The 26936-nt window shown below is 42.0% G+C and overlaps 1 long non-coding RNA gene across 1 annotated transcript in view; it reads right to left on the bottom strand.

Moving 5' to 3' along the window:
* Positions 1-12015, bottom strand: part of LOC141994592 (uncharacterized) — a 45443-nt gene extending 33428 nt beyond the window's left edge. Inside the window, exon 1 of the long non-coding RNA XR_012641177.1 lies at positions 11988-12015. This is a non-coding gene — a long non-coding RNA (uncharacterized LOC141994592). The remainder of the gene's footprint in view (positions 1-11987) is intronic.
* Between the last annotated feature and the right edge of the window lie 14921 nt (positions 12016-26936).

Genomic DNA, 26936 nt, shown 5'->3' with positions numbered 1-26936 from the left:
CCTATGTAAGGGATGGACTTGGAAGAGTAAGACAAAGTCAGATATTGCTGTTTCCCAATGCCCTCCATTAACAATAGCAACAATAAAAATGGAGATGCGGGACCTTGAGTCAGAGGTGGAGGATTTGGAACTTTGTCTGAATTTGGCCCCTTTACATTAGCCAACTGAAGGTAAGGTTTAAAGACTTTCCATCTTTTTAACACTGAAATGAAATATCCTCAACATCAGGCATCAACAGACACTACATCTCAATAACCCCTTGGGTTAACACGTGGCTAGAAGAGCAGGCTGAGGCTCTGATAGCAACAGTGTATACTTTCTGGTTAGGAAAATCAATTGCTATTCCTGCCATATATCAGCCACTGGTTGGCTGTTCCAAGAAGCCTGTCGTGGTTGCAGGGCTAGCTGCACCTCTGCTCCTTCCTGGTCTCTCTGAGTGCACCCCTTTAGGTGTCAGTCCTTATGCCCTTACTTCTCTTGGGGTGGAAATCATGCAATTTTCCCACTCCTAGACCAGGCCCTGTATCAACCATGCTTACCACCCTGGTCCAGAAAAGTGCTGCGTCCGCAGTTCTTCTCTTCCTGAGTCTGTGACCAGTGACGAACGGGGTGAGCATATAGCTTTCTTCAACCAAAGTATTGTTTAGTTTTAGCTGTAGGAACAAAGCATTTAGAGAAAACAGCCTACATGCTTGTCTCTTTCTCAAAGCTTTACCACCCCCCTGATGGCACCCTAGATAGGCCTGGCTTCTTCAGATCCCCTAGCAGGTGCATGGGTCAGTCTAGTTTCCCCGAACAGCTCCCCACCAACCACCACCCTCTGATGAATTAGTCCCTTATAATGCAGCCGGGCTTCCTTCATTCTTTTCAGTTCCCAGACCTTGGCCCTGCTTGTCCAAATCACTTCTTTAGACTGAGCAAGAGATCAAGCCAGACTTCTTAGAGTCAATGTCCCATAATTATGCTCAATTATTTAATATGAGTGGCTTATCAGGAGCCATTGTTTCCTTCCTGCTTGCTTTTCTGAAAGTCTCCTATTAAGCTAAACCAACATATTCATGCAATAAACTTCCCAATAACAAGGTCCACATACAGTATTCACAAATTATTACAAAGCCGCTCTATTTACGTCAGAGACGAAACCCAAAATAAAGTGCTAACTCAGATTGAAAATTCTCCCAGAGACATAGAGAAAAGTGCAGCCTTGTGTATTATGGTCTTGCTAGGTCTCATCCTCAGAGGGTTTACCAGTTTCTACTGTACTGCGCAAAACAGACAATAAACCTTTACCGGAGGAAGTTGTGCTTCTTGGGAGAAATCTATATTCTTCAAAGCTACAGTAGGTAAATTCTTTCATATGGTATCACAGCCTAATATGCCAGAGTAAGTCCTATAGAAAAAATGTCTTGAAAAGGCCTGACCCATTTTTATAAAGACATTTATGAAGAATGCAGGTGTCAGAAGAATGTACAGCACCCTTTCTAGCACGATAATTGAGAGAGGAAAGTCAGAGGTCTAACATGGAGAGAATGTGAATGCAATATTGTACCTGCATTTACCATTACATTTGCACAAATCAAATGTTTGCATATGCAAATGGATAGGTAGACAACTAAATAGCCTCTTTCACACAACACCTGATTTGAACATGCACTAGCAGCAACTGTGTACGCAAATATAGACAAACCTTTATACAAGTGACAGGTTTCAGAGTGGTAGCCATGTTAGTCTGTATCAGCAAAAACAACAAGGAATCCTTGTGGCCCTCCCATCTTTTCATATGCTGTGTATTTATACCTCTCTACTGTATTTTCCACTCCATGCATCTGATGAAGTGGGTTTTAGCCCGCGAAAGCTTATGCCGAAATAAATTTGTTAGTCTCTAAGGTGCCACAAGGACTCCTCCATTGTTTTTGCTTTATACAAGTGAAACTCATGCCTCTTTTTAAGAATGTGACCCTTACTATAAGACACAATGTCTCCATTAACCTTATGATCACTCATTTGGATATTTTTAGTCAATTTTAAATTAAAACAGAACCAGGCTTGGAAGTGTGTGTTCTACCAAATTCAGAATAGAAATAAAAACCTGAAAAGTGGTCCATGAGGCGAGGCGATCATTTTACTTCAGATGTGCTAACACGGGACATGAAAATTACTGTGCTAGAAAAGATCAGCGTTGCATCTTATTTTCTATCTTGCCTCCATCAGTAGCTTTTGTACCATATTTGTGTGTTCTTACCAAGACAGATACAGGAACTAAAATTAGTTAAAGAGTATTTAACTTTTAACCTTTGATTTGTATAACATAGACTACTCTTCACAAGCTCTGGCAGCGTGTGTATTGTACAACTAATTACTTTCTGGAGTAATACCAGTAAGCATCACACGTACACGCACTCTACAGAGGCATAGACAACTTTTATTTGGGGAAGGCAGAGTTAAAGAACAACAATATAATAGCTGTTGAATAGGACTTTAAAGAATAGTTTTGTACCATGACTAAATTTTCCCACTTTTAATAAAGTGAGATAAATGAGCTTCTGTTCCAAACTCAGTGGGTTTTTTTAGTTTTTAATGCAATCCCTAAATTTTGGGGGAGCTAATGCCCCCCAAATTACTAGTTGTCTATGCCCAAGCTCTAACATAGAAAAGAATGAAGTTACTGGATGATGTTTAGTTTGGTGCATTAATTGGTTTGTTCCCCCCCCCGCCCCCAGAATTCCCAATTTTTAGAGAAATGTAATATACATTTTTAATAATTACCACTTTCATAACAGTAGAATTGATCCCATGGACTGCAAAAACAGAGAAAAAAATACAAACCTCTGCTCTAATCATGAACATAGTGCTAGAGACTCTCTCAAATCACAGAAAGTTCCATAGACATTAAGCTTTCAAGATACCTGCCTGCAAATTGCAATTTGTAGTGTAATAATAGTAATTTTAAAAAAAATTACACTAGCAGTTTCACCATGTCTTAATGTAGGATTGTCTTTTTTAAAAAATGGACAGATTTCAACATAGCAAGTCAAATCTTGATTGCCTTACTCACATGAATAGTCTTCAGTAGGGCCTTGACCGCCACATTTATTTATTTGTTTTTAATTCCCAGTGGAAATACATACATGTGTTTTTCATTGTTCATAAAAATCATTACCTCGCACTAATTCCCAGCCAAAGAAACAGGACTGGAGACAAAAATACAACTGTGGAATAAGGATCAAGGTATCCTATAGTGATGACAAGAGGAAAGCAACTGGGATTGTGTATTTCATATAATTCCTTCAGCATATGTTTCTTCATTGGCATGGAGGACTTTGTGCTAAGCCCCATGAAGATACTCCTTACTTTTTAAAGTGTGCCTTCAATATGCAGCTGTGGTTGGGCCACCTAGCTCATGAGATTGACCCCTGACCCTCCACTGCCTGCTCTACTACAAGCTGCCATTCTCCGGAGACAAGCCCTGGAAGGTAGTATTTCACTGCTGCCATTCCAAAGCCAAGGCTAGAAATCCAAGAGCCTTTACTTAATAAATAAAATTCCAGTGCTATTCACAGCGGTGATGGCTCAGTTTACATAGAGAGTTGACAGAATTTTCTTTAGCAGAGGGGCTCAAGCGGGTTACAGTGATGAAGGAAAACCAAGAATGTTGATTAATGGGTATTGTAGTCTACAGCAGATACGGACCCAAATCAATACCGACTCCAGCTATCAGTAAGAAACAAAGTAGCTCAGAAGTGGAGAACGGCAGATCCAGAAATCTGTGATATTGGTGACATATCCAACTCAGACAACTCATTGTGGTTTTCAAATACCAGAATTGTTATTCAAGGAGTTTCCAGCTGTGAGCATCTGCAACAAACAAGTAGAGGGGATATGAAATAATACTGTAAGGTGTACTGTATGCCACAGGGAGACAGATGATGAGTTTCACTAACCCATACAGCCTTTGTTAAGGCTAAAAGACAGGAGTGCAGATGGAAATACCTTTGCATTTTATCTAACTAAAGCCTTTAGTCAAGGCACTGATCAAGATCTCGCATTTTGGCTGGGGCTACAATTTAAGAAATTTAATAATTCAATCTGTATAAATGTGTTTTACTGACATGTGGTATGCCATCTTGCTTCAAACCTGCGTTTCTTAATTACAACTGAAAAAAAAGGAACTTTAGTCTTCGGAAGGGTGTGCAGCTAGCCCACAGACTGCCAAGCCAATGCTGGAACCATTTCCAAATCCCACTTTCAGGTTTACAGATTACATGACATATAGGATTTTTCCCTTCAGTTTATTTAAAAAATGGTGTCACTAGAGATTATCTGTCTCCTAAACCAGCCAATGGGATGTGAAGCTTTTTGATCCTAGGTCTCCCTGATTCAGGTCAGTAGCAGAAATTCATCACTTGAAGGCTGGTCAGTGGCCTGTATGAAAGAGTTAGTGGTGTCAATCCTATTCCCAGAGTTCAGCTAGCCCCATCACAGAAATAACCAGGGCTATCAGCACGAATGGGCTCCCTTCAAGTTTTCAGTTGGTTCAACTGAGGACACTGACTACACTACTTCATGGCTCCGACCAAAGATTCCAGGGGCAGCAGCTGGCACCATTAGATGGGGTGTAATGACCAGAAAGGTTGCGGGAAGGAGGTTCTCTCTCACTGGTAGCCACTACTGCTGCCCCCAGGGGCCAAGTTACCTTGAGAGGCTGGGGAAATTCTCCTGTTCCACACAAGTGAACTGAGTCCCAAGAGTGGGTATCCTACACTAATTGTGACTACAGAGATCAGAACTTACTCCTTTAGGCAGGCTCTAATATGGTTAAGGGGTGGGTGTGACAGAGGGCAGTGTCACACCACTGTGGAACAGGATTACCCAGGGCTACTCAGATTGCCTCTATACCAGTAGGCAAATACTTTCATGGCTTTGCTACCATTTGTAATGTGACGAGGCAGTGTTCCAAATTCAGTATGTACAGCTGTTTGTGTTGCTGATCCAGATGCAAAACAGGTCATCTGGCAGTTGCACTGAGCATGGGCTTCAACAGAGTAAGCAAAAGAACATCCATACTTTGGGGCCATGTTTTTTGGCACAAACATCAGAATCAGTCTATTTAAAAGGTATCTAGACTTGCTGATTAACTGCAGCAGTAGTGGCTATTTCGATGACATAGACATAACATATTGCACACACAGATGGTAGTGATACCATGTAGTGGCCTTTGATCACCTCACCCGCACTCTGCCCATTAATCCATCCAGCTGGGATGTATTCTAACATTCTGATCCCTGAATTGTTTCAAGAGCTTCCACTGGGGGGGGGGAGTGGGGGTGAGGGGGAAGGGAACATTCCTGCTAGAGAGAAGTTTCCTTCTTTCCACCCAAATGTGGAATTTCCCCAAAAGTATGCTGGCTTGAACCCCAAGAAGGTTGATATTCAGTCCTAGTTTAGGGACAAGTTTAAGGGCCAATATCTCTCAGTTCTTTAGGGTTAGAGACGGGAACTTGATTTCATGTGAAGGGGTGATATCCAGCTTTCCAATAAGAAATACAGCACCAACTTCTAACCCAGGAAGTAGAAGATACTGGATTCAAGCTAAAAAAAGTTTAGGGTTTTTTAAAGTATAACTAATATATTTGTATCTCCCTCTGAGCCCTATAAAGTTGGACTAATGGTAACTAGCCCAGCTCTTCTAACCAAATGAACATATTTTAAATAGCCCCAATATAGTTTTTTAAAACTCCTAAAAATTTCTAATATATTTTGCATAAATCACGATTAACAGATTATCAGTGCCCGCTTGGTGTGACCTGCATACCACGTTCAAGTTTTGTCACTACAAGTAACAGAGCTGTCCCAAACATACCAATAAAACCTTTATTCTACACTTTTGTCTGTGTAAGATGTATGTTACTTAGATACACTATATACCACATTCTCCAGATTCTGCAATAAAGACAAAATACTGAAGGCCAGATTTTCAGCAGGCCTCCTTATTAATGCAACGAAAAAGTCCCAAAAGGAAGCTCATTCAATATTAAAGTCTAAACTCCTCTTCTGTGCACAGAGAGAGCAAGGGGATGTTTAAATCATTTGCACATGTAGTTGCCTGTTTTGTGTAAGTACAAAGTTTGCATGCACAGTTCAGAGGCACTAGCAAAATCTGCAGGCACAATCTACCACAAATGGAACTTTAATCCTAAAGATTTACTTACAGCATAATTCAAATAGCTACCGTGATCCCCAATATTTCATTTCTTGATCAGTAAGACATTACTGTAAGATTAACAGATATCCAGCTTGCTTATTTCATTTTAAATAGAAGTATCATTTTCAAATTAACATACGATTACATTTATCAGTTTCTCTCTTTCTTTCTTAGTCAAACACTTTTAACCATGAAAAATGTATGTTTCCCACCACATTGCATTGTGTTCAATGAAATTAATGTTGATTAAAGAAACAAAAACACAATTTACTAAACATGTAACTTTCAATTTACACTTGCAGTGCTGAAGAGAGTGAGAGGATGCATATGGAACCAAATGGAAATTAACTACCGGTGCTAGTTGTGCAAGCAAAGTGTCTTGCTCATGGTTATTGTACAGTACTTGTCAAGAATCCAGACCCACATACATTGTATTTTAAAGAGCCCTTCAGATGAACAGCTAGCTCTGGCATGACAGCAATGCAATAAACACACATTTCAAAGCTACTTTCATCAGATTCCGAGCTTGTACATTGGTGGGCCTTACAGAACCAGAGTTCTGAGGGTACCAGTAATTTTATAAGCACACATATTACATCCAACTGTAGCTTGCTAAACAAGAACCTCCTATTTATGAGGCAAACAGTATCCTTGGCAGCGTGAAGACATATGATCAAGATCAGGTTTTTAGTAATTAATACAACCAATATTGAATCTATGAGCATATTGTTTAGACTAGAGTGACATCTGTTTCTGACTTCACTCTGGAATATAGAACGGTTTAGCATTAATAAACAAGCTGTTTTGCTACACGAAGCTAAAAGTAATTAACCCTCCAATACTGGGATTTGAGATTTCCCAGATGAAAACTCAAGAACAGGCCAGGGAGCATCAGTCACATGTTAAATAAACCTCTTCTTTCATTCAGATTAACTACTATCTAGTGAAAAGAACAGGAGTACTTGTGGCACCTTAGAGACTAACCAATTTATTAGAGCATAAGCTTTCGTGGGCTACAGCATGCATAGAATGGAACATATAGTAAGAAGATGCATCCGATGAAGTGAGCTGTAGCTCACGAAAGCTTATGCTCAAATAAATTGGTTAGTCTCTAAGGTACCACTAGTACCACTTTTCTTTTTAAGAAGATTGATTATATATATATATATATATATATATATACACACACACACACATATACATATACACACATATACATATACACACACACACACACACACACACAGAAGGTGCCATACAAACTGTGAGAGGCTAATTAGTTAAGATAAGCTATTATCAGCAGGAGAAAAAAACTTTTGTAGTGATAATCAAGATGGTCCATTTAGACAGTTGACAAGAAGGTGTGAGGACACTTAATTTAGGGAAATAGATTCCATATGTGTAATGACCCAGTCTCTCAAAACCATTAACTTGGGTTTGAATAGAGACTGGGAGTAGCTGGGTCATTACACATGTTGAATCTATTTCCCTAAATTAAGTATCCTCACACCTTCTTGTCAACTGTCTAAATGGGCCATCTTGATTATCACTACAAAAGTTTTTTTCTCCTGCTGATAATAGCTCATCTTAACTAATTAGCCTCTCACAGTTTGTATGGCAACTTCCAACTTATCTGTATGTATATATCTTCTTACTATATGTTCCATTCTATGCATCCGATGAAGTGGGTTTTAGCCCACGAAAGCTTATGCTCAAATAAATTTGTTAGTCTCTAAGGTGCCACAAGTACTCCTGTTCTTTTTGCAGATACAGACTAACATGGCTGCTACTCTGAAAAGTATTCCCTTGTCCTTCATATTTGTCCTCCAAGGTGTAGCCTATGGGCTCAACCTTCAAAAAGCTAAGTGCTCTCAACTTGCACTGACAACAAAGGGAGTTGAGAGCATTTAGCAATGCTCACTACCGAGAATCAAGTGAGCTTTCATCTTTCTAATACAACATAACTGTGCAAAAAAACTTATTAACAGGGCTGTATGAACTTACAATGCCAACAGGTTCTATACACAGGAATCATTCCAACCCTTGAAAGGCAGTCTCCTCTAGGGTGAAGCAAACTTTTAACAGTGCTCAGCAATACTACAAAACTCAGTAGAAGCCATGTCCAAAGCCAGAATCAGGCCTTAAAAAGCTTCCCAGATATCAGTAAAGTGTTCCATTTCCCCATACATTTTACTTTCTCAAGAAGCAAAACATCTATTAATTGCAAGATCCAAGACTGAAGGAGGAAACGCTAAGAAAAAAAAGGGTAAATGCTTTAAAAATAAGTCACCAAATACTAGAGGCAGATACATGTTGGCCATTTGGCTCTGAAGCAAAAATAGAAAAGTAATTTTGAAGTTGCCTTTTTCCTGACTTAAGTTCAAACAAAAACACTGCAACCGCAGATTTGCCTGAATAAAGGCTGCAGGATCAGGTCCAGAAATTCACAACTCATTTCACTGAGATTTTTTAATTCCTTAAGCCATTTATTTCAAGGTCCAAGACAGTTTAAAGCTTATTACATAAATATGGCGCTTCCAATACAACTCTGATCATCATCTTGAATTCCCTGGGATAAAGCCTATTGCATCATGAAAGAGGATAACGTATTTCATGCATTTTTCAAAACCAAGCACAGAGTATTTCAGCCTTCTGAAATATGATCACCTCCAGGGAATTCTGGGTGAGCAACGACCGAACAAATAGAAATTTAATAATAATAAGAAAAAAAAGAAGACAAGAAGCCAATGGGTTAAGCTCTCAATCTATCTTTGTTTCTCCAAAGATACAACATTATCCATTAAGAGCAAGACCACACCTGTGTTTCTTTAGTGGTGGTCTGTTGAAAATATTTGTCAGGCAGTGTGTCAGAAGCCAGGGCACATTCTTTCATTTTATGATTAACCTTTCCAAAGATTATGTTGGGAAACAACGGATGGTGACATTCATAGTAAATTAATTGTGTGCATATGGGCGGAGCGGACCCTTGAAGCATGGAAATGTTTTTCAAATAAAGCTTAAGTCATCCACAGAGTGCATGTCCATTAGAAACAGAATACAGAGACAAATACTGGGAATAAGCTGGGGACATTTTGCTACTTTCTGTGCAGTAAATCCAGTATTCCACAGAAAACAACAATAGAAAGTAACTGAACCTTATTTTGATGAGATTTGTTCCTATAGATAAGCAAATTGGTTTGGACAAAGTAAGAACTGACATGAACCTGCATTCATCTCTTGAACCAAGCCAAAAACTTCCTCCAAGGTATTCTGCCACCTCTGTGCTTCTTGGCTCAGGATCCTAAGTTCCACCACATGAGAAACCCTCTTCTTATGGGGCCAGACTCATCGCCAGTGCAACTCTAGTTATCTCGGAGCTACATCAGTGAAAAGTTTAACCCATAGGCTAAACCAGCACTTCTCAAACTGGGGTCCATAGACCCCTGGGGGTCTCCAAGGGTACTCCAGGGGGTCCGTGGACCCCACTGACCAACTCCTCTCCCTCCGTCCCAGCACCTCCTTCACGCCAGGGAACAGATGGGGGCAGGAGTGGGGACCCTGGGTCTGCGCCACTCCCAGAAGTGGCCAGCACATCCTTGCAGCCCTGGAGGGGGTCTCCGTGCGCTGCTCCCGGCCCGAGCACCATCTCTGCAGCTCCCATTGGCCAGGAACTGCGGCCAATGAGAACTGTGGAGGTGGTGCCTCAGAGCAGGGACAGCACCCAGAGACACCCTGGACCCCCTCCGCCTAGGAGCCGCTGCCAGAGGGATGTGCCTGTCACGTTCGGGAGCCACCTGAGGTAAGCGCTGCCCCCCTCACCCCTCCTGCACACCAACCACCTCCCCCAGCCCAGAGCCCACAGCCCTCACCCCCTCCTACACCCAAACTCTCAGCCCAGAGCCCGCACCCCTCACCTCCTGGTGCAAGTGAGTGAGGGTGGAGGAGAGCGAGCAATGGAGGGAGGGGGGTGAGGCCTTGGAGAAGGGGCAGGGAACGGCAAGGGCTGAGCAGGGGGACTTTGGGGTCCCCAAAAAATTTTAAATCAAAATTGCGGTCCTCCGGTCTCTAAAGTTTGAGAACCGCTGAGCTAAACCAAAGTTCAGACGCCCTATGGATTGGGTGTTTAGCCAACCCTCAAAATATGAAGAGGGTCACGCTGCATGATTAATTAATCATTTATTTTTTCTTTACAACTATTAATCCATTTTATTTAAACTAACATTCTTTTTCAAGTATGGGGCGAGTTAAACATATGTGATGACTGTTGACAAAGGAACTGCAAAGAGATCCAATGAAGCATCTATTCACACTGGTATCTTGAGCAGGTTCATGGTGCAATTTGCACACAAAAAATCAGATAAAATACAAAAGTAGACTTATTCCACATTTTGTAAACTTAAAGCACTACTTCCTTCTACACATACATGTCAGCAGTACATGACAAGTATAAGGGCTTACTGTATTCTCTGCTTGTCTGCACTTTGCACAGTTATCATTTACACTAGTGCAAAATAAAATGTTACTATGTGACCAGGTGGATGAGGTAATATCTTTTATTGGACCAACTTTTGTTGGTGATCAATATAATCTTTCAAGCCACACAGACCTCTTCTTCAGGTCTGGGAAAGGTACTCCAAGAATGACAGCTAAATGCAAAGTGGAACACATTGTTCAGCATAAGTAGCTAACACAGATTCTAAGAGACCATGCAAGGTAGAGCGGCCCATTGACACCTCTGAAGTCATATAACAGAAAGAGGGGGTTATGTGGGTTACAGATTGTTGTAAAAGAATCATAAGTAGAGAATCAGGTCTCTCGACTGACAGGCCACTAAGAGCAGGAAAGAATGCACTTCCCCGGTGTATGGAAAACAACTTTGTGGCGTGCTTTACTAATGCAACTATAAAGAACATACTACCACTTTAAAGGACAGTCAGCTACAATTGGACTTCCTGAGCCAGAGTCAAGGCACAAGGCTTGTGTCAGCCATGTGCAAAGCAAAGGCCGCTCACAGCAGCCAAGTTCCCCAGGTGGGGGAAAAAATTCCCCGTTTCCTTCTAAATCTTTCCTAGAGCTCTTTGTACACTGTCTTGCATGGCCAGACACACCCAACTCCCATCATCTAATGTGCTGCTCAGGAGAAGCCCTTGAGAGTCTTCCTTGACTGAGAGGGAAGGGATTAACCCCTCCACGGACAACTGGAGAACAGGGTCCATACTCCCCCCTCACCAGCTGACATACAATCATTTATAAATTACAACTGTTGGCTAGTGAAGTGACCCAGCATAAAAACAATCAGACAGCTGCAGACAGCCAGGTCCTTTCCTCAAGGGCTAGTGTATATAGTAAGGCAGCTAAGGTAGGTAACAGAGTAGGTACAGACAGCTCAGCAGCTGGAGCTCACCCAGTCCCACAGCCTGTGTCACCAACCTAAGGGCTGAAAAAAAATCAGAACCCCCCCTGCGACCGACACACACACACACACAAGATTTTCAAAAATAAATCACATTTTTGGTCAGTCTCCGGGCGTTTGAACTCTCCACGCCCTGTCTTGGCCCTGGCTCGGCATGGGTTCAACAATTACAGGGGGAATATTCCCATATAAATCCAAGGTGCCTACACAAAAAATACAGGCCCCACTCCCTAAGTACCAACTCGCCTCACGCCTCCTCTCTGCCCCACTCTCCAGAGCCCTCCCTGATTGTCCACTGTCCTTGCTCCCGGACTCCACGCCCCTGCCCTTCACCCCAGCCTCCAGAGGATGTGACTTGTCCTGGCCTCCTACCTCCATTAACTCTCCCATCCTGCACTGTGGCGAGAGGAGGTGACTGCTGCTGAGCTGGTTGGGTCAGCTCAGCGAGGCTGGCCCAGGGCTCCGCCCCTCTCACAGCACACAGGTGCCTCCCAGTCCTGCAGCTGGTGCAACACAGCCACCACCAGCAGCTCAAGGGGGAAGTGCAGGCAGTGAGGTAAAATTCCCATGTGGCCTGTGGTTGTGCAAAAGCACCCTCCCAACATCAGCCCGAGAGCACAAGTACTTACAACACTGTATGGCCCCGGCTTTGGAGCCCCCACACCTTCCTTCTCTCCTTCTTAATCAGCCAGTCCCTCAGCACCTGTGCAAAGGGAGGAGGAAAATGAGCTGGAGTTAACCCTTTATTTACTAGGCCCAGCTAGTGCCTCTGCACCTGTCTCAAGGACAGGACTTGCAAAGGCTGGGGGTTGGGTGCGCATCCCCATGTACATTGGATGGGCTGAGAAGTTAAGGGACAGACAAGTTTTGCAGCATTGCCTGCTCTCGTGATTTTATGATGAGCCTCATGATAGTTGATATTTTCCTAAAAATCCCAGCACCTGGAGTCACCTGCGATTTCATGAGACTCTCAAGTTTCAATCTTTTAAAAAAGTAGATTTCTAGGTCTCATAGTTTCAGACAAAAGCTTGAAAATGTGACCCAACTGCACCCTAAAGATTCAAAAGCCAGAAAACAAATAAAAAGAACCTCAACTTTTAAAAGTATCTCATGATTTTTAAGCTAATATCACGGGGGGTGGGGAGGGTGGTTCATTATTTTTGGGTGCTTGGAGTTGGCAATACTGCTTCTGCATTCTCCGATACCTGTCAGAATCTACTGCCATTTTTATTTAAAATATTTTCCAACAATCAAAAGTCTTTTATTTGAAGACACACATGTAATTGTCCAATCTCACACAGGAAGCAAACTGCAAATCTCATGAGAACAAGTCCTCTCCCAAGATTTCTTGTGTTCTCTGGTTTCAGACAGCTTAGGGAGGCATCTGTCTTGGGGTTTCATTTCTTCTGCTTCTGGCCAAAAATAAACATGTGGAAAGGAGAGGAAAATGAAAGGGAGAAAAACAAAGTTAACCAAAAAATTGTTGTTTTTTAAATTGGTTTAAGTTTTGGATAATGGTGAGAAGCAGTTCTTACTTGATTCAAACCAACTCACCCATCTTTAATCACAAAGGCCCACTGAAATCAATGGAAGTTGGGAGCCTGAATACCTTTGAGGATCTGGGCCAAAATGGGGGAGCTGTGACAATGGTTGTGAACTATTTAATCAGTGGAAGACTGCCCAGAAAGGTAACTTAACTGTTTCAAGATTCTAGAATCATGAGGTGGTATAGTTGTGATTGTCTTCAGTGTCCACAATCTGTATGTGCTCTAGTAAGCTCTGCCTTTATAAGACTGCAAAGGAATCATGCAAATCCATTTACTCTGACTTTATAATATGCACTGCCTGGAAATCTCCTGTAACAGTCAGAGTGCATTTGCATGATGCTGAGTCCTAAATTCTCTTAAAGCACCTCCAGCTTCGTACACCACAACTGTTTACTTTCTGCCCCTGGACCACAGCTAAGTGATAGCTACTGTTAATTTATTTGTCAAGGCCCTGTATAAACTCCAGATGTGAGCATGTGATAAATCCTTGTGTATGGTAAACCTGGGTAGGTCCCAAAGCAACAGCTGACTTTTCATGCACATCTGTGCATTTAGCAACACCCCTCCCACATACACAGTGTTTTTTTGCTTCAACCAGATGATAAAATTCAGCTCTCAGGTAAAAGCTGTAGAGGAAATATGATAGAGCCGCTAGACACGTTATTTTTATTATGTCAGATAGAACCCTTATGCTGTGGATATGTTTCAAGACCACACACTTTCTGTCATTGTTTGGCTCTTCTCCATACGCTCTCATGGAGTCATAAAGTCTAAGGCCCACCAGATTATCTAGCATGACCTCTTATATATCCCTGGCCACTAAATGTCACCCAACCACACCCACACCAAGCCAATAGAGACCAAAGTATTCCACCTCTCAGAAGACTGAACTCTCTTTATACGGCTGTTTTTGTCAATGTCAATTTTTTTTTTAAAGCAGTTCCAAAAATCCTTGGAAAACACTAAGACAAAAGGTTTCAGAGTAGCAGCCGTGTTAGTCTGTATTCGCAAAAAGAAAAGGAGTACTTGTGACACCTTAGAGACTAACAAATTTATTTGAACATAAGCTTTCGTGAGCTACAGCTCACGGCATCGGATGCATTCAGTGGAAAATACAGTGGGGAGATTTATATACATAGAGAACATGAAACAATGGGCGTTACCATACACACTGTAAGGAGAGTGATCACGTAAGATGAGCTATTACCAGCAGGAGAGCGGCGGGGGGGACACCTTTTGTAGTGATAATCAAGGTGGGCCATTTCCAGCAGTTGACAAGAACGTCTGAGGAACAGTGGGGGGTGGGGGGGAATAAACAAGGGGAAATAGTTTTACTTTGCGTAATGACCCACCCACTCCCAGTCTCTATTCAAGCCTAAGTTAATTGTATCCAGTTTGCAAATTAATTCCAATTCAGCAGTTTCTCGCTGGACTCTGGATTTGAAGTTTTTTTGTTGAAGAATTGCCACTTTTAGGTCTGTAATCGAGTGACCACAGAGATTGAAGTGTTCTCCGACCGGTTTTTGAATGTTATAATTCTTGACGTCTGATTTGTGTCCATTTATTCTTTTACGTAGAGACTGTCCAGTTTGACCAATGTACATGGCAGAGGGGCATTGCTGGCACATGATGGCATATATCACATTGGTAGATGAGCAGGTGAACAAGCCTCTGATAGTGTGGCTGATGTGATTAGGCCCTGTGATGGTGTCCCCTGAATAGATATGTGGACACAGTTGGCAACGGGCTTTGTTGCAAGGATAGGTTCCTGGGTTAGTGGTTCTGTTGTGTGGTGTGTGGTTGCTGGTGAGTATTTGCTTCAGGTTGGGGGGCTGTCTGTAAGCAAGGACTGGCCTGTCTCCCAAGATCTGTGAGAGCGATGGGTCGTCCTTCAGGATAGGTTGTAGATCCTTGATGATGCATTGGAGAGGTTTTAGTTGGGGGCTGAAGGTGATGGCTAGTGGCGTTCCGTTATTTTCTTTGTTGGGCCTGTCCTGTAGTAGGTGACTTCTGGGTACTCTTCTGGCTCTGTCAATCTGTTTCTTCACTTCAGCAGGTGAGTATTGTAGTTGTAAGAACACTTGATAGAGATCTTGTAGGTGTTTGTCTCTGTCTGAGGGGTTGGAGCAAATGCGGTTGTATCGCAGAGCTTGGCTGTAGACAATGGATCGTGTGGCGTGGTCTGGGTGAAAGCTGGAGGCATGTAGGTAGGCATAGCGGTCAGTAGGTTTCCGGTATAGGGTGGTGTTTATGTGACCATCGCTTATTATCACCATAGTATCCAGGAAGTGGATCTCTTGTGTGGACTGGTCCAGGCTGAGGTTGATGGTGGGATGGAAATTGTTGAAATCATGGTAGAATTCCTCAAGGGCTTCTTTTCCATGGGTCAACTGCTGGAAATGGCCCACCTTGATTATCACTACAAAAGGTTTTCTTCCCCCCCACCACCGGCTGGATCGATCGCTCCGGAGCTAAGTGTAGACATTCTGCAGTCACTGCCGCCAACAGAGCTCCCACCCTAGTCCGTGGGAGTTCTGCAGGTCGTGCAGCAATTTCATGCGCAGGCCTCAATTGTCTAGTTCTCGTTACGGTTGGGCAAGCTGGTTCAGATAAACTGAGAATCTATCAAAAAACCAAATCAAAGCCAAATTTACTGTCCAGAATCAGAAATATTCTGCAAGAAGGGTTGTTCACAACATACCCGCTTGACAGCATGTCTGATAATCTCACAAGAAAGTTGATCTCATTATTTTTCCAGCCCAATTTTGCCCACTAGCTGGAAAATTGAATTTGTATGCCAGATAGCCTGCAGGTCTGTTCTGCATTTATTTTTTATAAAGTTAGTCAACTCCAGAATGTCACTAGGATTATTAGAGTGCAGTAATGCAAAAGATAATTCCCACACTATCCTTCCCAACATTTTAGGAGCTCTGGGAGGTAAATCAACCTAAGGGAAACCTTGGGGAAATTATACAAATTATGTATTTTGGAATTCAATTCTGATCAGGCTGGCACAGTAGCAGGTGGATGTGTTTCTACATTCCTGCTTTATCACCACTGACATTTTCAACTGTAGAAATAGTTCAATTTCACATGATCACGTAAACATGCTGTAAAATCTGATAGTCACTTTCATTTTGCACAATTACAGAATGCTTTTGGAAAGAAAACATGCTGAATTCCTTTTTCATTTTGATCTGTTAGGTGTTTCAGGTCATGAATCACAGCATCTGCTGAAGACATTATGCTATCCAACCACAAAGAGGGATGCAGACTTTCACCCTTAATGACTTTTTTCCTTTTTGGTTGAGGAAAACACCAAAACAAGAAAAAACGCAAATGTAAAATTGCCGTGAGAGCACAGTGTGTGTGACTCACTCCACAACCCCAGACATCTTGAACTGCCTTCATCCCAGCCCCACCCAGCAGAGAAGCAACAAGACTCCTCCCATGTAAAGATGCAGCACACAGAAGAGAGACATACCTGCCTACATACACCAATAATAATATTTTGCCCTTTAAATCTTGAAAGAACTATATAGATATTCGCTAACAAATCCTCATAAACCTCCTGGAAGTGTTCTTACCCCCATTTTGTAAGACACAGAAAAGCTGATTTCTCCAAAGCCACACAAGTCAGTGGCAGACCTGGGGTTAAAACTCAGAAGCAAAGGTGCAAAAGAGTAGTCAGGAACATGCATTCAAATGAAAATGAACATTTGCTTCCACAGCATTCACCGTCCTTTTTATCTGTCTGCAAATTTCCATATATAATTTTGTTCTCAAGAATGACTGAGGTGAGCAGAAGTCTCCCAAATACTCAAGTGAATGTGTGTCACAGTGTTGCCAAGTATTGCAAATCTTCAGATATTTGATGGTTTTCTTAAAGTCCCAGATCTTGGAGTCAAGTGATTATGTTACAAATCTAAGTTACCATTTTTTTCAGTAAGTTTCTAGCTTTCATGGTTGTGGAAGGACACTTGAAACAATGAACCCTAAAGGCTCAAAAATAGGAAGGCAAATGAAAAGTACTCAACATTTATTATTTTTTAGAATCACATGACTTTTGTGCCAATTGCATAGTATTTAGGGCCTGAGTCATGATTTCTGAATACTTTGGTTTGGCATGTGAAGGTTCAACATGGGAGTGTTTGCGTGCCAAAATCCCTGATTTGATTCTTCCCGTTTATACAATTTCAGTCAGCCAATCAGGAAGAAGAATCATCATGATGTGACTCATGTGACACTCAGATACCTCAAAAAACAAACAGTGAAAGAAACAGTAGAAACAAATAGCTTGAGAACAGCCCTTAGGCCGCTGTCTTTTCCCAGGAAGTGATCGCTGTACAGTTACAAATAATGAACAAATCAGTAGGAATCAAAATTCTGTTAGCAGATAATTCATGCAGAGAACAAAAATTGCTAAATAAATTAATCAATCCCAGCTCTGCTCATGAGTTCCTGGCTCTCATTCTCATACCCAGTCTTCTAAACCACATTGGTTTCCACCACACAAATTCCAGATGAATAAAGCTGAGCTTTGGTTCTACTAGCTAAGCAGAAGAGTAGGCAGGACTGTTGTCAAGAGGCTATAAACGTTCTGGTTTGAATTGTGGCTGTGGTATTATACAGCTCTCTCTCTGTCTCTCATGTTCATGCATATGTACACACACACACACACACACACACACACACACACACACACACACATGGGGACTGTTACCTAGGTGGACCAGTTTGAACCTGCAGCAGCCTGCTGTGATTATAACTATGTCTTCATATGGTTTATAATTAATCTTTTTTCTCCCATCTCACATTGCCTAATCCCTCATTTCGTCTGAATGCAAAGGCCCAAACTCAACACTGGGGGAACACACTCTTGACAGTTGTGTCTATTTAAGCCAGGGCTGAGTTTGTCCCATAGTATTGTATTCTGTCTGTGAAGGGTGCACGGACATATGAACTGATACTGTACATCTGCTCCCACTGCTCCCCAAAACATGCATTTCTTTCAGCCATTTGAGTTTTTGCCTTTGGTGAGAGGAAGGAACTGGCTGTTAATGATGGGGGCTGAGAATTGGTCACATCATGGAACTGTGTTTGCAAACATGATTCATGACAAGATTGTTTCTCAGCAGCTGCCAGCAGCAACAACTCAGCATTTACTAGAAGAGCCTGTTACCCAAGCACGGCTGATATGGGATCTGCAGCAAACCCATGGACAGCTGAAAAAGGAAGCAAACAAAATATTTTAACCCTTTATTTGACAGTATCGGTTTAAAACATGCTGTCCGTGTTGTTGGGGGAGATTAACAACTATCCTGCCAATATGAAACTGAAATCTAAATCCTCAGTTGTCATCCCTAGAGCTGGTTGAAAAGTGAAAACCTATTTTTACTTGTAATTTTGAAATTTTGAAGTTGCTCCCTTGTGCTCCTCACCCATCTGCTATATCCACCTGTTGTGTCTGGTCTTATACTTAGATTGTCAGCATTTTGGGGTGGGGACCCTTTTTGTTGTCTTTTCAAAGCCTCTGGCAGAGCAGGGCCCATAGGCACTACTGCAATACAGATAATAATTAATAATTAGTGTTATGGCATGAGCCACCAGGAGGTGCTGCTACACATAATATTCAAAGTTATTTTTCTCAGTGTGTGAGCAAAATTCAGGCTTTGAAGAAACACGAGTGTTGTTGTAAGCTTTGTGATGATTGTTTCTTTTGGAGGAGCTGTGGCAAGTAGCAGGAGAGTTTGCCTGAGTCTCTGCCTTAATCTCTCTAACTACAGTCAGTTCTTGGGGCATAGTTTCTTCCAAGGAACAAGGTGTTGGTGTCTGAGGACCCTGGAAGAGAGGACTGCCTGTATGCTGTTTGTGACCACCTCTGTTCCAGAACTGGTGTCTATGCTGTAAATAACATAAGTGATACTATGAAAATACCCAGATTCCATGTCAGTGATTTCTCCTGCAATGGGGAAACAACCTGCACGACCCTGAAATCTGCTACTACTCAGCAGTGGTAGCAATGCACCCCAAAGACACACACACGCACACACAAACACACACACTTGAATACAACCTTTTTTAAGAAGTTAAAATAACGTTCTAACTTTCTGGTGTGGTTTTACATACGCAATCCCTTCTAGATAATTGACTGTTGGGTAAAAGTCTGGTTTGTGCTAGGCAGGAAAAATAAAAGCATTCAAAACAGACTCATGTTGTTTGTGGGCTAAACCAAAATACCGGGACTTGTATGTAAAACACACATGAGAAGAAAGGGAAAACAACATTCTAAAAATCACAGCAATGGAGTTCGAGGAAGCCAGATCGATAACACTATTAATTTATTATTTATATTATTGAGTGCCTTGGCACGCCACTCATGGCCCAGGACTGCACTGTACTAGGTGCTATACACACACAGAACAAAAAAACAGTCCCTTCAGATATTATAGAGCCTGATCCAAAGCCCACTGAAATTAACAATATTCTTTCCAATGACTTCACTAGGCTCTGGATCAGACCCCAAATGGGTTATCTATGTCAAATACCCAAGCACACTCAAATGAGAGAGCACCCAATAGCATATCCCCCATTTGATGCCATTAGATGCTTTAGTGGCCTGGATGTGAGTGGGGTGATATTCAAACCTCTCATGTGTAATTTTCACACAGTTTGAAAGAAATACAAAGCCACAGATTGCTCACATTTCCATGAAATCTGTCTCCGAATGGGATTGGAAATAAGTTGGGACAAGTGGAGCAGCAGCCTAAATCAAGAAAGTTGCTACAGTTTAACTTTGATTAATCAAACCACAGTTCCTCCCCAAAATATTTAAGTGTGTATTTCAGTAGAGTCCAGAGCCCCTTTGTGCTGTGCTACAGATATACACACAAGACAGTCCCTACCTCAAAGAGCTTGCAGTCTAAAGAGATATGACTGATAAAGGGAGCAAGGAAGTACCAGTAGTATTTTGCCCATTGGATTTATCTATCTTAGGGTTTTACGCTGCCACCCACCACCATAGTATCTGAGCACCTTCCACACAAAATAAATACTGATAGCAAAGTCCCATGTGGAGATCATGGAGTTTGGCACTTACCGCTTCTTGGAGTCAAAACTCTGTTTGGGGTAGGGTTTTTGGTTTTGAATCTTTATTTATCTATTTATTTACAGATGGGAAACAAGACAGAGAGAATAAATCACTTGCCCAAGCGTCTGTGCAGGTGTCAAGCACTGAATCCTGGTCCCCTGAGTTCATTCCGGCTACTTAGCCGCAAGACCATCCTTCCACTCAAAGTCATGTTATCTAAAAGAAGTTCATGTCCCTCTATCTCCACTGGAAATCTGCTTAACTACTCAGAACTCTGATTGCCTGAATTAAAGCTAATGCTCCCATGCTTTTCCATAGACAAGATTGTACACCATTGGATAACAGAAAATGAATATAGCCATTGTCACTGTAATGCTGGATTGTAAATGGAAATAAATAATAAACAAGATCCACGGGAACACTGTGAACAGCAGTGCTGAGAGTGTTGTCTGTGTAGTGGTTTGTGGTAATTACCCATAGCCTAATCACACATTAGGGTGACCACTGCTGTATATGTAATTTCTGAATGCAAAACCTAGAGGCATTTTTAAAAGCTGGGCAGGGCCAGACAAGTGGTGGCATGGTATGTTCAGCACGTGGGCATGCTGAAGGCTGAGCTTGGATTTTGTCTCCCTTTCCCTCACTTGGCCAGCAGAAGCTGGAAATGCTGCAGAGGCTGCGTTTTCAACCCTTGGAGGGAGGGGAATGGCTTGTGACTTTACACTGATCCATCTGATTGAGCCGAACTGTAGGCTCACCTATTCCAGAATCCAAAGCCACAGAGCAACTGGTCATGCAGCGTAAATTTCTGTACCGAAAGCATTCACATTATCTCAGCATCAAGGGCAAAATCCTCTAGTCTGGCCAAGATGCACTCAGCATAATAGCAGAAGGCAAGGTGAAAGGGGTTTTAAAGCCACCTTAGCAATCCTACACTCTAAGGCCAGGTCTACGTAGAATAATGGAATCGTAGAAACATAGGGCTGGAAGGGACCTCAAGAAGTCACCTAGTCTACTGCCCTGAGCTACAGCAAGACCAAGTACATCTAGACCATCCCTGACAGGCGTTTGTCCAACCTATTCTTAAAAACCGCCAGCGATGGGGATTCCACAACATCCCTTGGAAACCTATTCCAGAGCTTAACTACCCTTAGAGCAGCAGTCCCCAAACTTTTTATCTCATGCTCCCCCTTACCTCTGTCTGCTGGGGCTGGGAGTAGGGCCACAGTCAGGGCCAGGGCCATGGCTGGGAGTGGAGCCGGGGGTGGAGGCTGGGGCCAGAGTTGCATCTGGGCCGGGAGCCAGGGGCCGAGGCTGGGGCCGCAGCTGGGGGGTGGGTCTGTGGCCGGGAGCAGGGCTGGTGCCAGGAGTGGAGCCTGGGACCAGGACTGGGGCCATGGCTGGGGTCAGGAACAGAGCTGTGGCAGGGCTGCAGTCAGGACCCGAGGCTGGGGCCATCGCCAGGAACGGAGCCACTCTTGGCCCTGGCCCCGCCCCCAGCCTTGGCTCTGGGCCGCAGCTCCTCTCCCAGCCCCAGCACTCTGAGGAACTGCAGACAGTTCCTTTCTGCACAGATTTATTGGAAAGGTTTTAATAAACACAGATGTTAGGAACGGATGGCTACTGTGTAATCATGTGCAGAAAAATCCAACAGACAAAATATCTCCTAATGCAGAACCGCACACTATGTAATATTCTAAAACAAGTGATGAAGAAATACGTATTACAAAAAGACAGATTGGAAGAGATCTATCTCCCAAGACTTTCTTACTTTTTTGTTGCTTGTAAGCCAAACAAGTAAAACCAGTAGCTTTGATCCAAAAATCATAGATGTCAACAGAAAGACTCCCATTGACTTTAGTGGCCTTTGGATCAGGCCGTAGAGAGGATTACAGTTTCTTAAAAAAGATTAAAGTTTTAGGTAGGTTAGGAAACCCTTTTACCACTCCTAATTTCTCTATCCTTTCTCTATCAGTCCCATAAGAAATGTGTGTGCACTTGCATGTCTAGTACTGTGTGTGCGAGACAGAGTGAGACGCCTGATCATGTTTTGTTTTTCTATAGTAAAAGAATTACATGAAAATATTTCTGCAACAATGAACCAAATATTGGCTGTCCAAGCACCAGGAACAATACAAATTTATGACCAGCAACAATGCTAGATTAGTACAGAATGTGATCAATTTTTCCAAAGAAGGGAGGAGAGGGAAATATTGGATAGTGAAACAAATCAAATTTCTGGATTCCTGGCTTTTAACTGTTTTAAACACAAATTTAAATTTTGCAGAACTGACTATATAATATGCTGGCAAAGTAGCAAAGAAACAACAATTTTATTGAGACCTTTTGTTGTTGTTGTTGTTGTTGCACATTTGGAGTTTTCATTTAGTAATCACAGCTAAATAATCCTAGGGGAGAAAGTCCAATAACCCTGTCATGCCAGTGAACTTTGCTGAAGAATCCAAAACTCAAGCAGTTTAAGAATATATTTGTAATATTAAAATAAGGGGAAATAATAATCAGATGATCTCAGCCCCAGAAGTATTTCATTGCTGTGGAAATGCCAGGTTGGAGAGTTCAGGTGGAAAAGGAAAAGCCTTGTAACTTCTCCAAATGTCAGTCATCAAGTCCAGACACCTCTAAATACTGCCATTCATTTCACACTGCAGGATATTGTATTGAAAAGCAAGGCAGGGCCAACACAGTACCTTCTACCACTAAATATGCCCTGCACAAACCTTAGCTAAGTGTGTTTTTCCTATTTGGAATAGAGCTCTTTCATTTAAAAAAAACAACAGACCTTTATGGAGCCATGCTTCTCACAGAGCAGAATATTTATAGACACATGCAAAAAATAGAAAAGAGGATGAGCTTGAAAAGGCAAACGGGGAGGCATTCCAAGACAGGTATATATCAAATATAAGATGACTCATCTGCCTCTTTCAATAAAAATGTTCATTCCAGACAGATCAAAGGCACTAAATACACCATCATCATTTCGCTAAGCCTGGCAAAAAAACGTAAAAAGATTTTCATTCATCTATCACATAGTGGGAGGTCTATGGACAAATGACAGCCAGAAGATTCTCACTTATGAAAGAGGCCAAATCCGACAATGCCCATCTTTTAAGTAGGATATGCAAGAGACAGAAAGCTTGGTTTGATATCATTATGCAGCTGCCCTATGACACCAAATGGATCTGAGATTAGCAAACAATGCATCATATCCGGCGGTGGCTGATTACTTTTACTATATTCTTTCAAAGATCTTCCACATTGCCTACTGCTCAGATGCTTCAATAACTACAGATTCTAAAGCTGTGACAAACCAGGTCTGACTTCTCATTGCTTATTTATTACGGACACTGAGACACACACAGACTTTGCATGGAACTGTACCTGCTTACAATCTGCCCTTCGTAAATTAGCCTTTGCTCACTGATATATGCCCCTTCATTGTGTTGTTTTTTACCACTTTGACCTCCACTCCTATCCTTCATCTCCTTAAAAGTTGTTAGAGGGGGAAGGGAAACAAGAAACCACAAAAAACAGGAAAGTAGGATGTCAAAGTCTAATGTAAAATAACACTGACCTACTGCAAAAACAGCATACAGGGAAAGAACACAAAGCTAAAGACTGACTTGCACAGTGGTGTTTTGTATTTCCGTATAGTTGAAAACTTTTTTTCAAATGTAGCTCTGCTCTTCTGCACGTGGTTGCTTATCCCATAAACCTGGAAGAGCTGGTGCTGGTCAAAGAAACAGGAATGAGAGAGCTGTTCCCATGCTGCCATCGTGTGGGGGAAGAGTTTATCACAGAGCTTGAAAGCAGTCGATGCTGCTAGCCACATGGTTCTACTGCTGTATTACAATTACATACCAGACTGAATCTGTGGCTGGCAATCATTCACAGATAAAAGATAAAATTACATATAAAATATGTATATATTATATGTATACATATAAAATAAAATATTAAAGTTGCAGACAGTTTGTGAATCAAGTTCAAGCATAGTTTAAAGCAAACCTGTACTTTAATTTATAAGGTGGTCACTGATTGGCTTAGGGAGTAGACCTCAGACAAGATCCTGCTTCCTTACTCATCTGAGTAGCTCAGTCCTACTGACTGATTATGGGGCTAAGAAGATCAGGATTTATCTTTGCTTCATAGTTAACTGAAGTTATAACTCGAGTGTTGCCACTAACTTGATTTCCATCCACACATGGAAGCCTTTAATTTGAACATGGTAGTTAGCTGACCCCAGAGGGGGTGTAGGCGACAGCTAAAGCTGGCCCAACTCTCAGGTGCTAAAACTGTCACTGTTGCAGTATCCTAATCCCTTTGGGAGGTTCCAGTGTTCTTTTGGTGTGGCTGCTCTCCCTCGAGTTCAGCTATCTCGAGAGGAGTAACTTGAGTGTAGCTAACTAGAGTTAACTCTGGAGTAAAGACATAGGCATAGAGGCTTCCGCCAGCCAAATGTAACAGCTCAACCATGAGATAATGAACTTGTCATTATTCCCCTGTCTCTCCAGTGTATTAGATAAAACAATAAATCTGCACCAGTAAGTTGGTTAGATAGCAATAAAGTTACTTTCAAAGGACAAATGCTATTGCTCAGATTCTATCTTTGAATGCAGCTGTGCAGCTTCCTTTGAATTCAGTGGCACGTATGTCTGAGCACACCCTTTTTGGCAAGCTCTTCAAGGCAGTGGGGCCATATCTCCCTGTGTTGTTGTACAGTGCATACCACAATGGGGCTCTGCTGTTGAATGGGGTCTCTATTAATACTGTAATCAAATAATAATGGACATCTCAGGACAGAATATGTTCCACTGTCATAGGATTAATGTCTCCAGGCTGTAAAATTAAATGTCTTCAATTCCCCTCAATGCTTTTTTTTTTTTTGCTAATTGCCTGGACTTTACTTCACCATTTATGCAAAATTAAAAGACCATTATCCTGTTGCAAAACTCTCTTCTACTGGCATCTTGCTTTCTGATTTTTTTTTTCCTCCCAGCTCTATTAGCTGCTGCGTAATGTTTTCAGCAGTGAGACAGCAGGCCAACAGACCCATTTACATCCTAATATGAGGCTAATCTGTGGCCAGCAAACAGCCAGAGGACCAGCAACACACGGTAGGCCAACCCATTCCCCCTGTAAAGAACGGGCTGGCAGGACCACAATGCATAGCCTCCAACTTCTTCTATAATGCAATCTTATGAACACAAATTCCGAGGGCTATGCAGACTTGTATTAACACCAGCCTGACCGAAGTGTGGTTTCTCTCCAGCAGTGTAAATAGTTACATTAGGTATGGACATCATCAAAGCCAGGACATTCAAGACCAACAGTACACCGCTGCCAATTTCTGATTTTGAACAGAAAGCGTTTTTAGGAACCTGACACTTCATCATGAGAATGTTACATTGAGAAAAGCTGAGTTGCAAGTTTTTTTGGCTAAATTCTTGTAACCTTTTTAAATATTAACTGTGCGGAATTGTTTAGCACAGAGAGGGAAATCCTGACACTAAAATCCTTCATAGTCATAAAGGATTCATGCATTTTGAAACTATTAGCAGAGTTGCTGGGAGCTATTTTTCATGACCTTTACACTTTGTCAGTAATGAACAGTACGAAGATTTCTCAGAGCAACAGTTGCCTGCAAAGCACTTAAAATTTATAAACTTCTCATACAGTTTCTGACATTTATCATTGCTAAAGTAAATGGAGCCAATGGAATTGACTATGCATTATGAGTAATATAATGCAATATTAAAGGAAACCCAATGGAGTACTTTAGGAGCTAGGCATCTAAATCATTCACGCCGTGCTGGGAAACTGTAAAGGAAAATGTGCAGCACCATTTGCTGGTTGACTCTTGCTGTCACTGCTCGATGTTATGTAAGAGCCAAACTGCACTGCTGATGCTGAGTGTTATATAATTGACAGCAGTGATTTACAGTTTGTGTGAAATAGAAGAGAAAGGAATTGTGGAAAGAATTCCTAAGGAATGATCACAAGTACTTCCACAGGCCAACTACAGCCTTAGCTCCATAATAACTTACAGCAAGACACAAGAAGTAGTTCAAATGAAGACAGAGGGGAACTCATGCTGGTGCTATCTGCAGGATTTCAGTCTGCCAGCCAGGTGGACCCAAGCATTTCTGCCGCTTTGCTGTTGTTCATCTAAACTTTTCTACCCTGAATGACAGACAGACAGACAGATGGGCAATGCTAGCCAGCATCCATGGGTATATGGAGCTGGCACTGCATTTCCTCCCTTAACCCCTTCATCTCTTTCCCTCCCTTTGCTCTTCTTTCCTTTGTCCTCCATTTCAACTCTGCCACTGCCCTCTTACTGCTAAGAGTTGGACATGCCCTCTTACTGCTAAGAGTTGGACACAGGAAGCCATTTGCAGGGCATAACAACAACTTTATTGAATCTACAGAATTATGAACAATACAACAGTCGCTATTATTATCTGTCACTAGATGGTAATCTTTTTATATAAACACACATGCACACTATAGATAGATACTGCTTTTTATATACCACTCTCCTAACACTCTTACTGCTCAGTGGTGGAATTGGATCTTCAAATATAGCTTCCCTTCCCCTCCTTTTCCTCCATCCCCTCTTCATTTTTCCTGCCTTTCCCTTTTTCTCCTCTTCCTCCTCCCTCT

The sequence above is a fragment of the Natator depressus genome, chromosome 10, assembly GCF_965152275.1.
Source record: "Natator depressus isolate rNatDep1 chromosome 10, rNatDep2.hap1, whole genome shotgun sequence".
In the NCBI taxonomy this organism is placed as follows: Eukaryota; Metazoa; Chordata; order Testudines; family Cheloniidae; genus Natator; species Natator depressus.
This window is presented reverse-complemented; position numbering and strand designations above follow the sequence as displayed.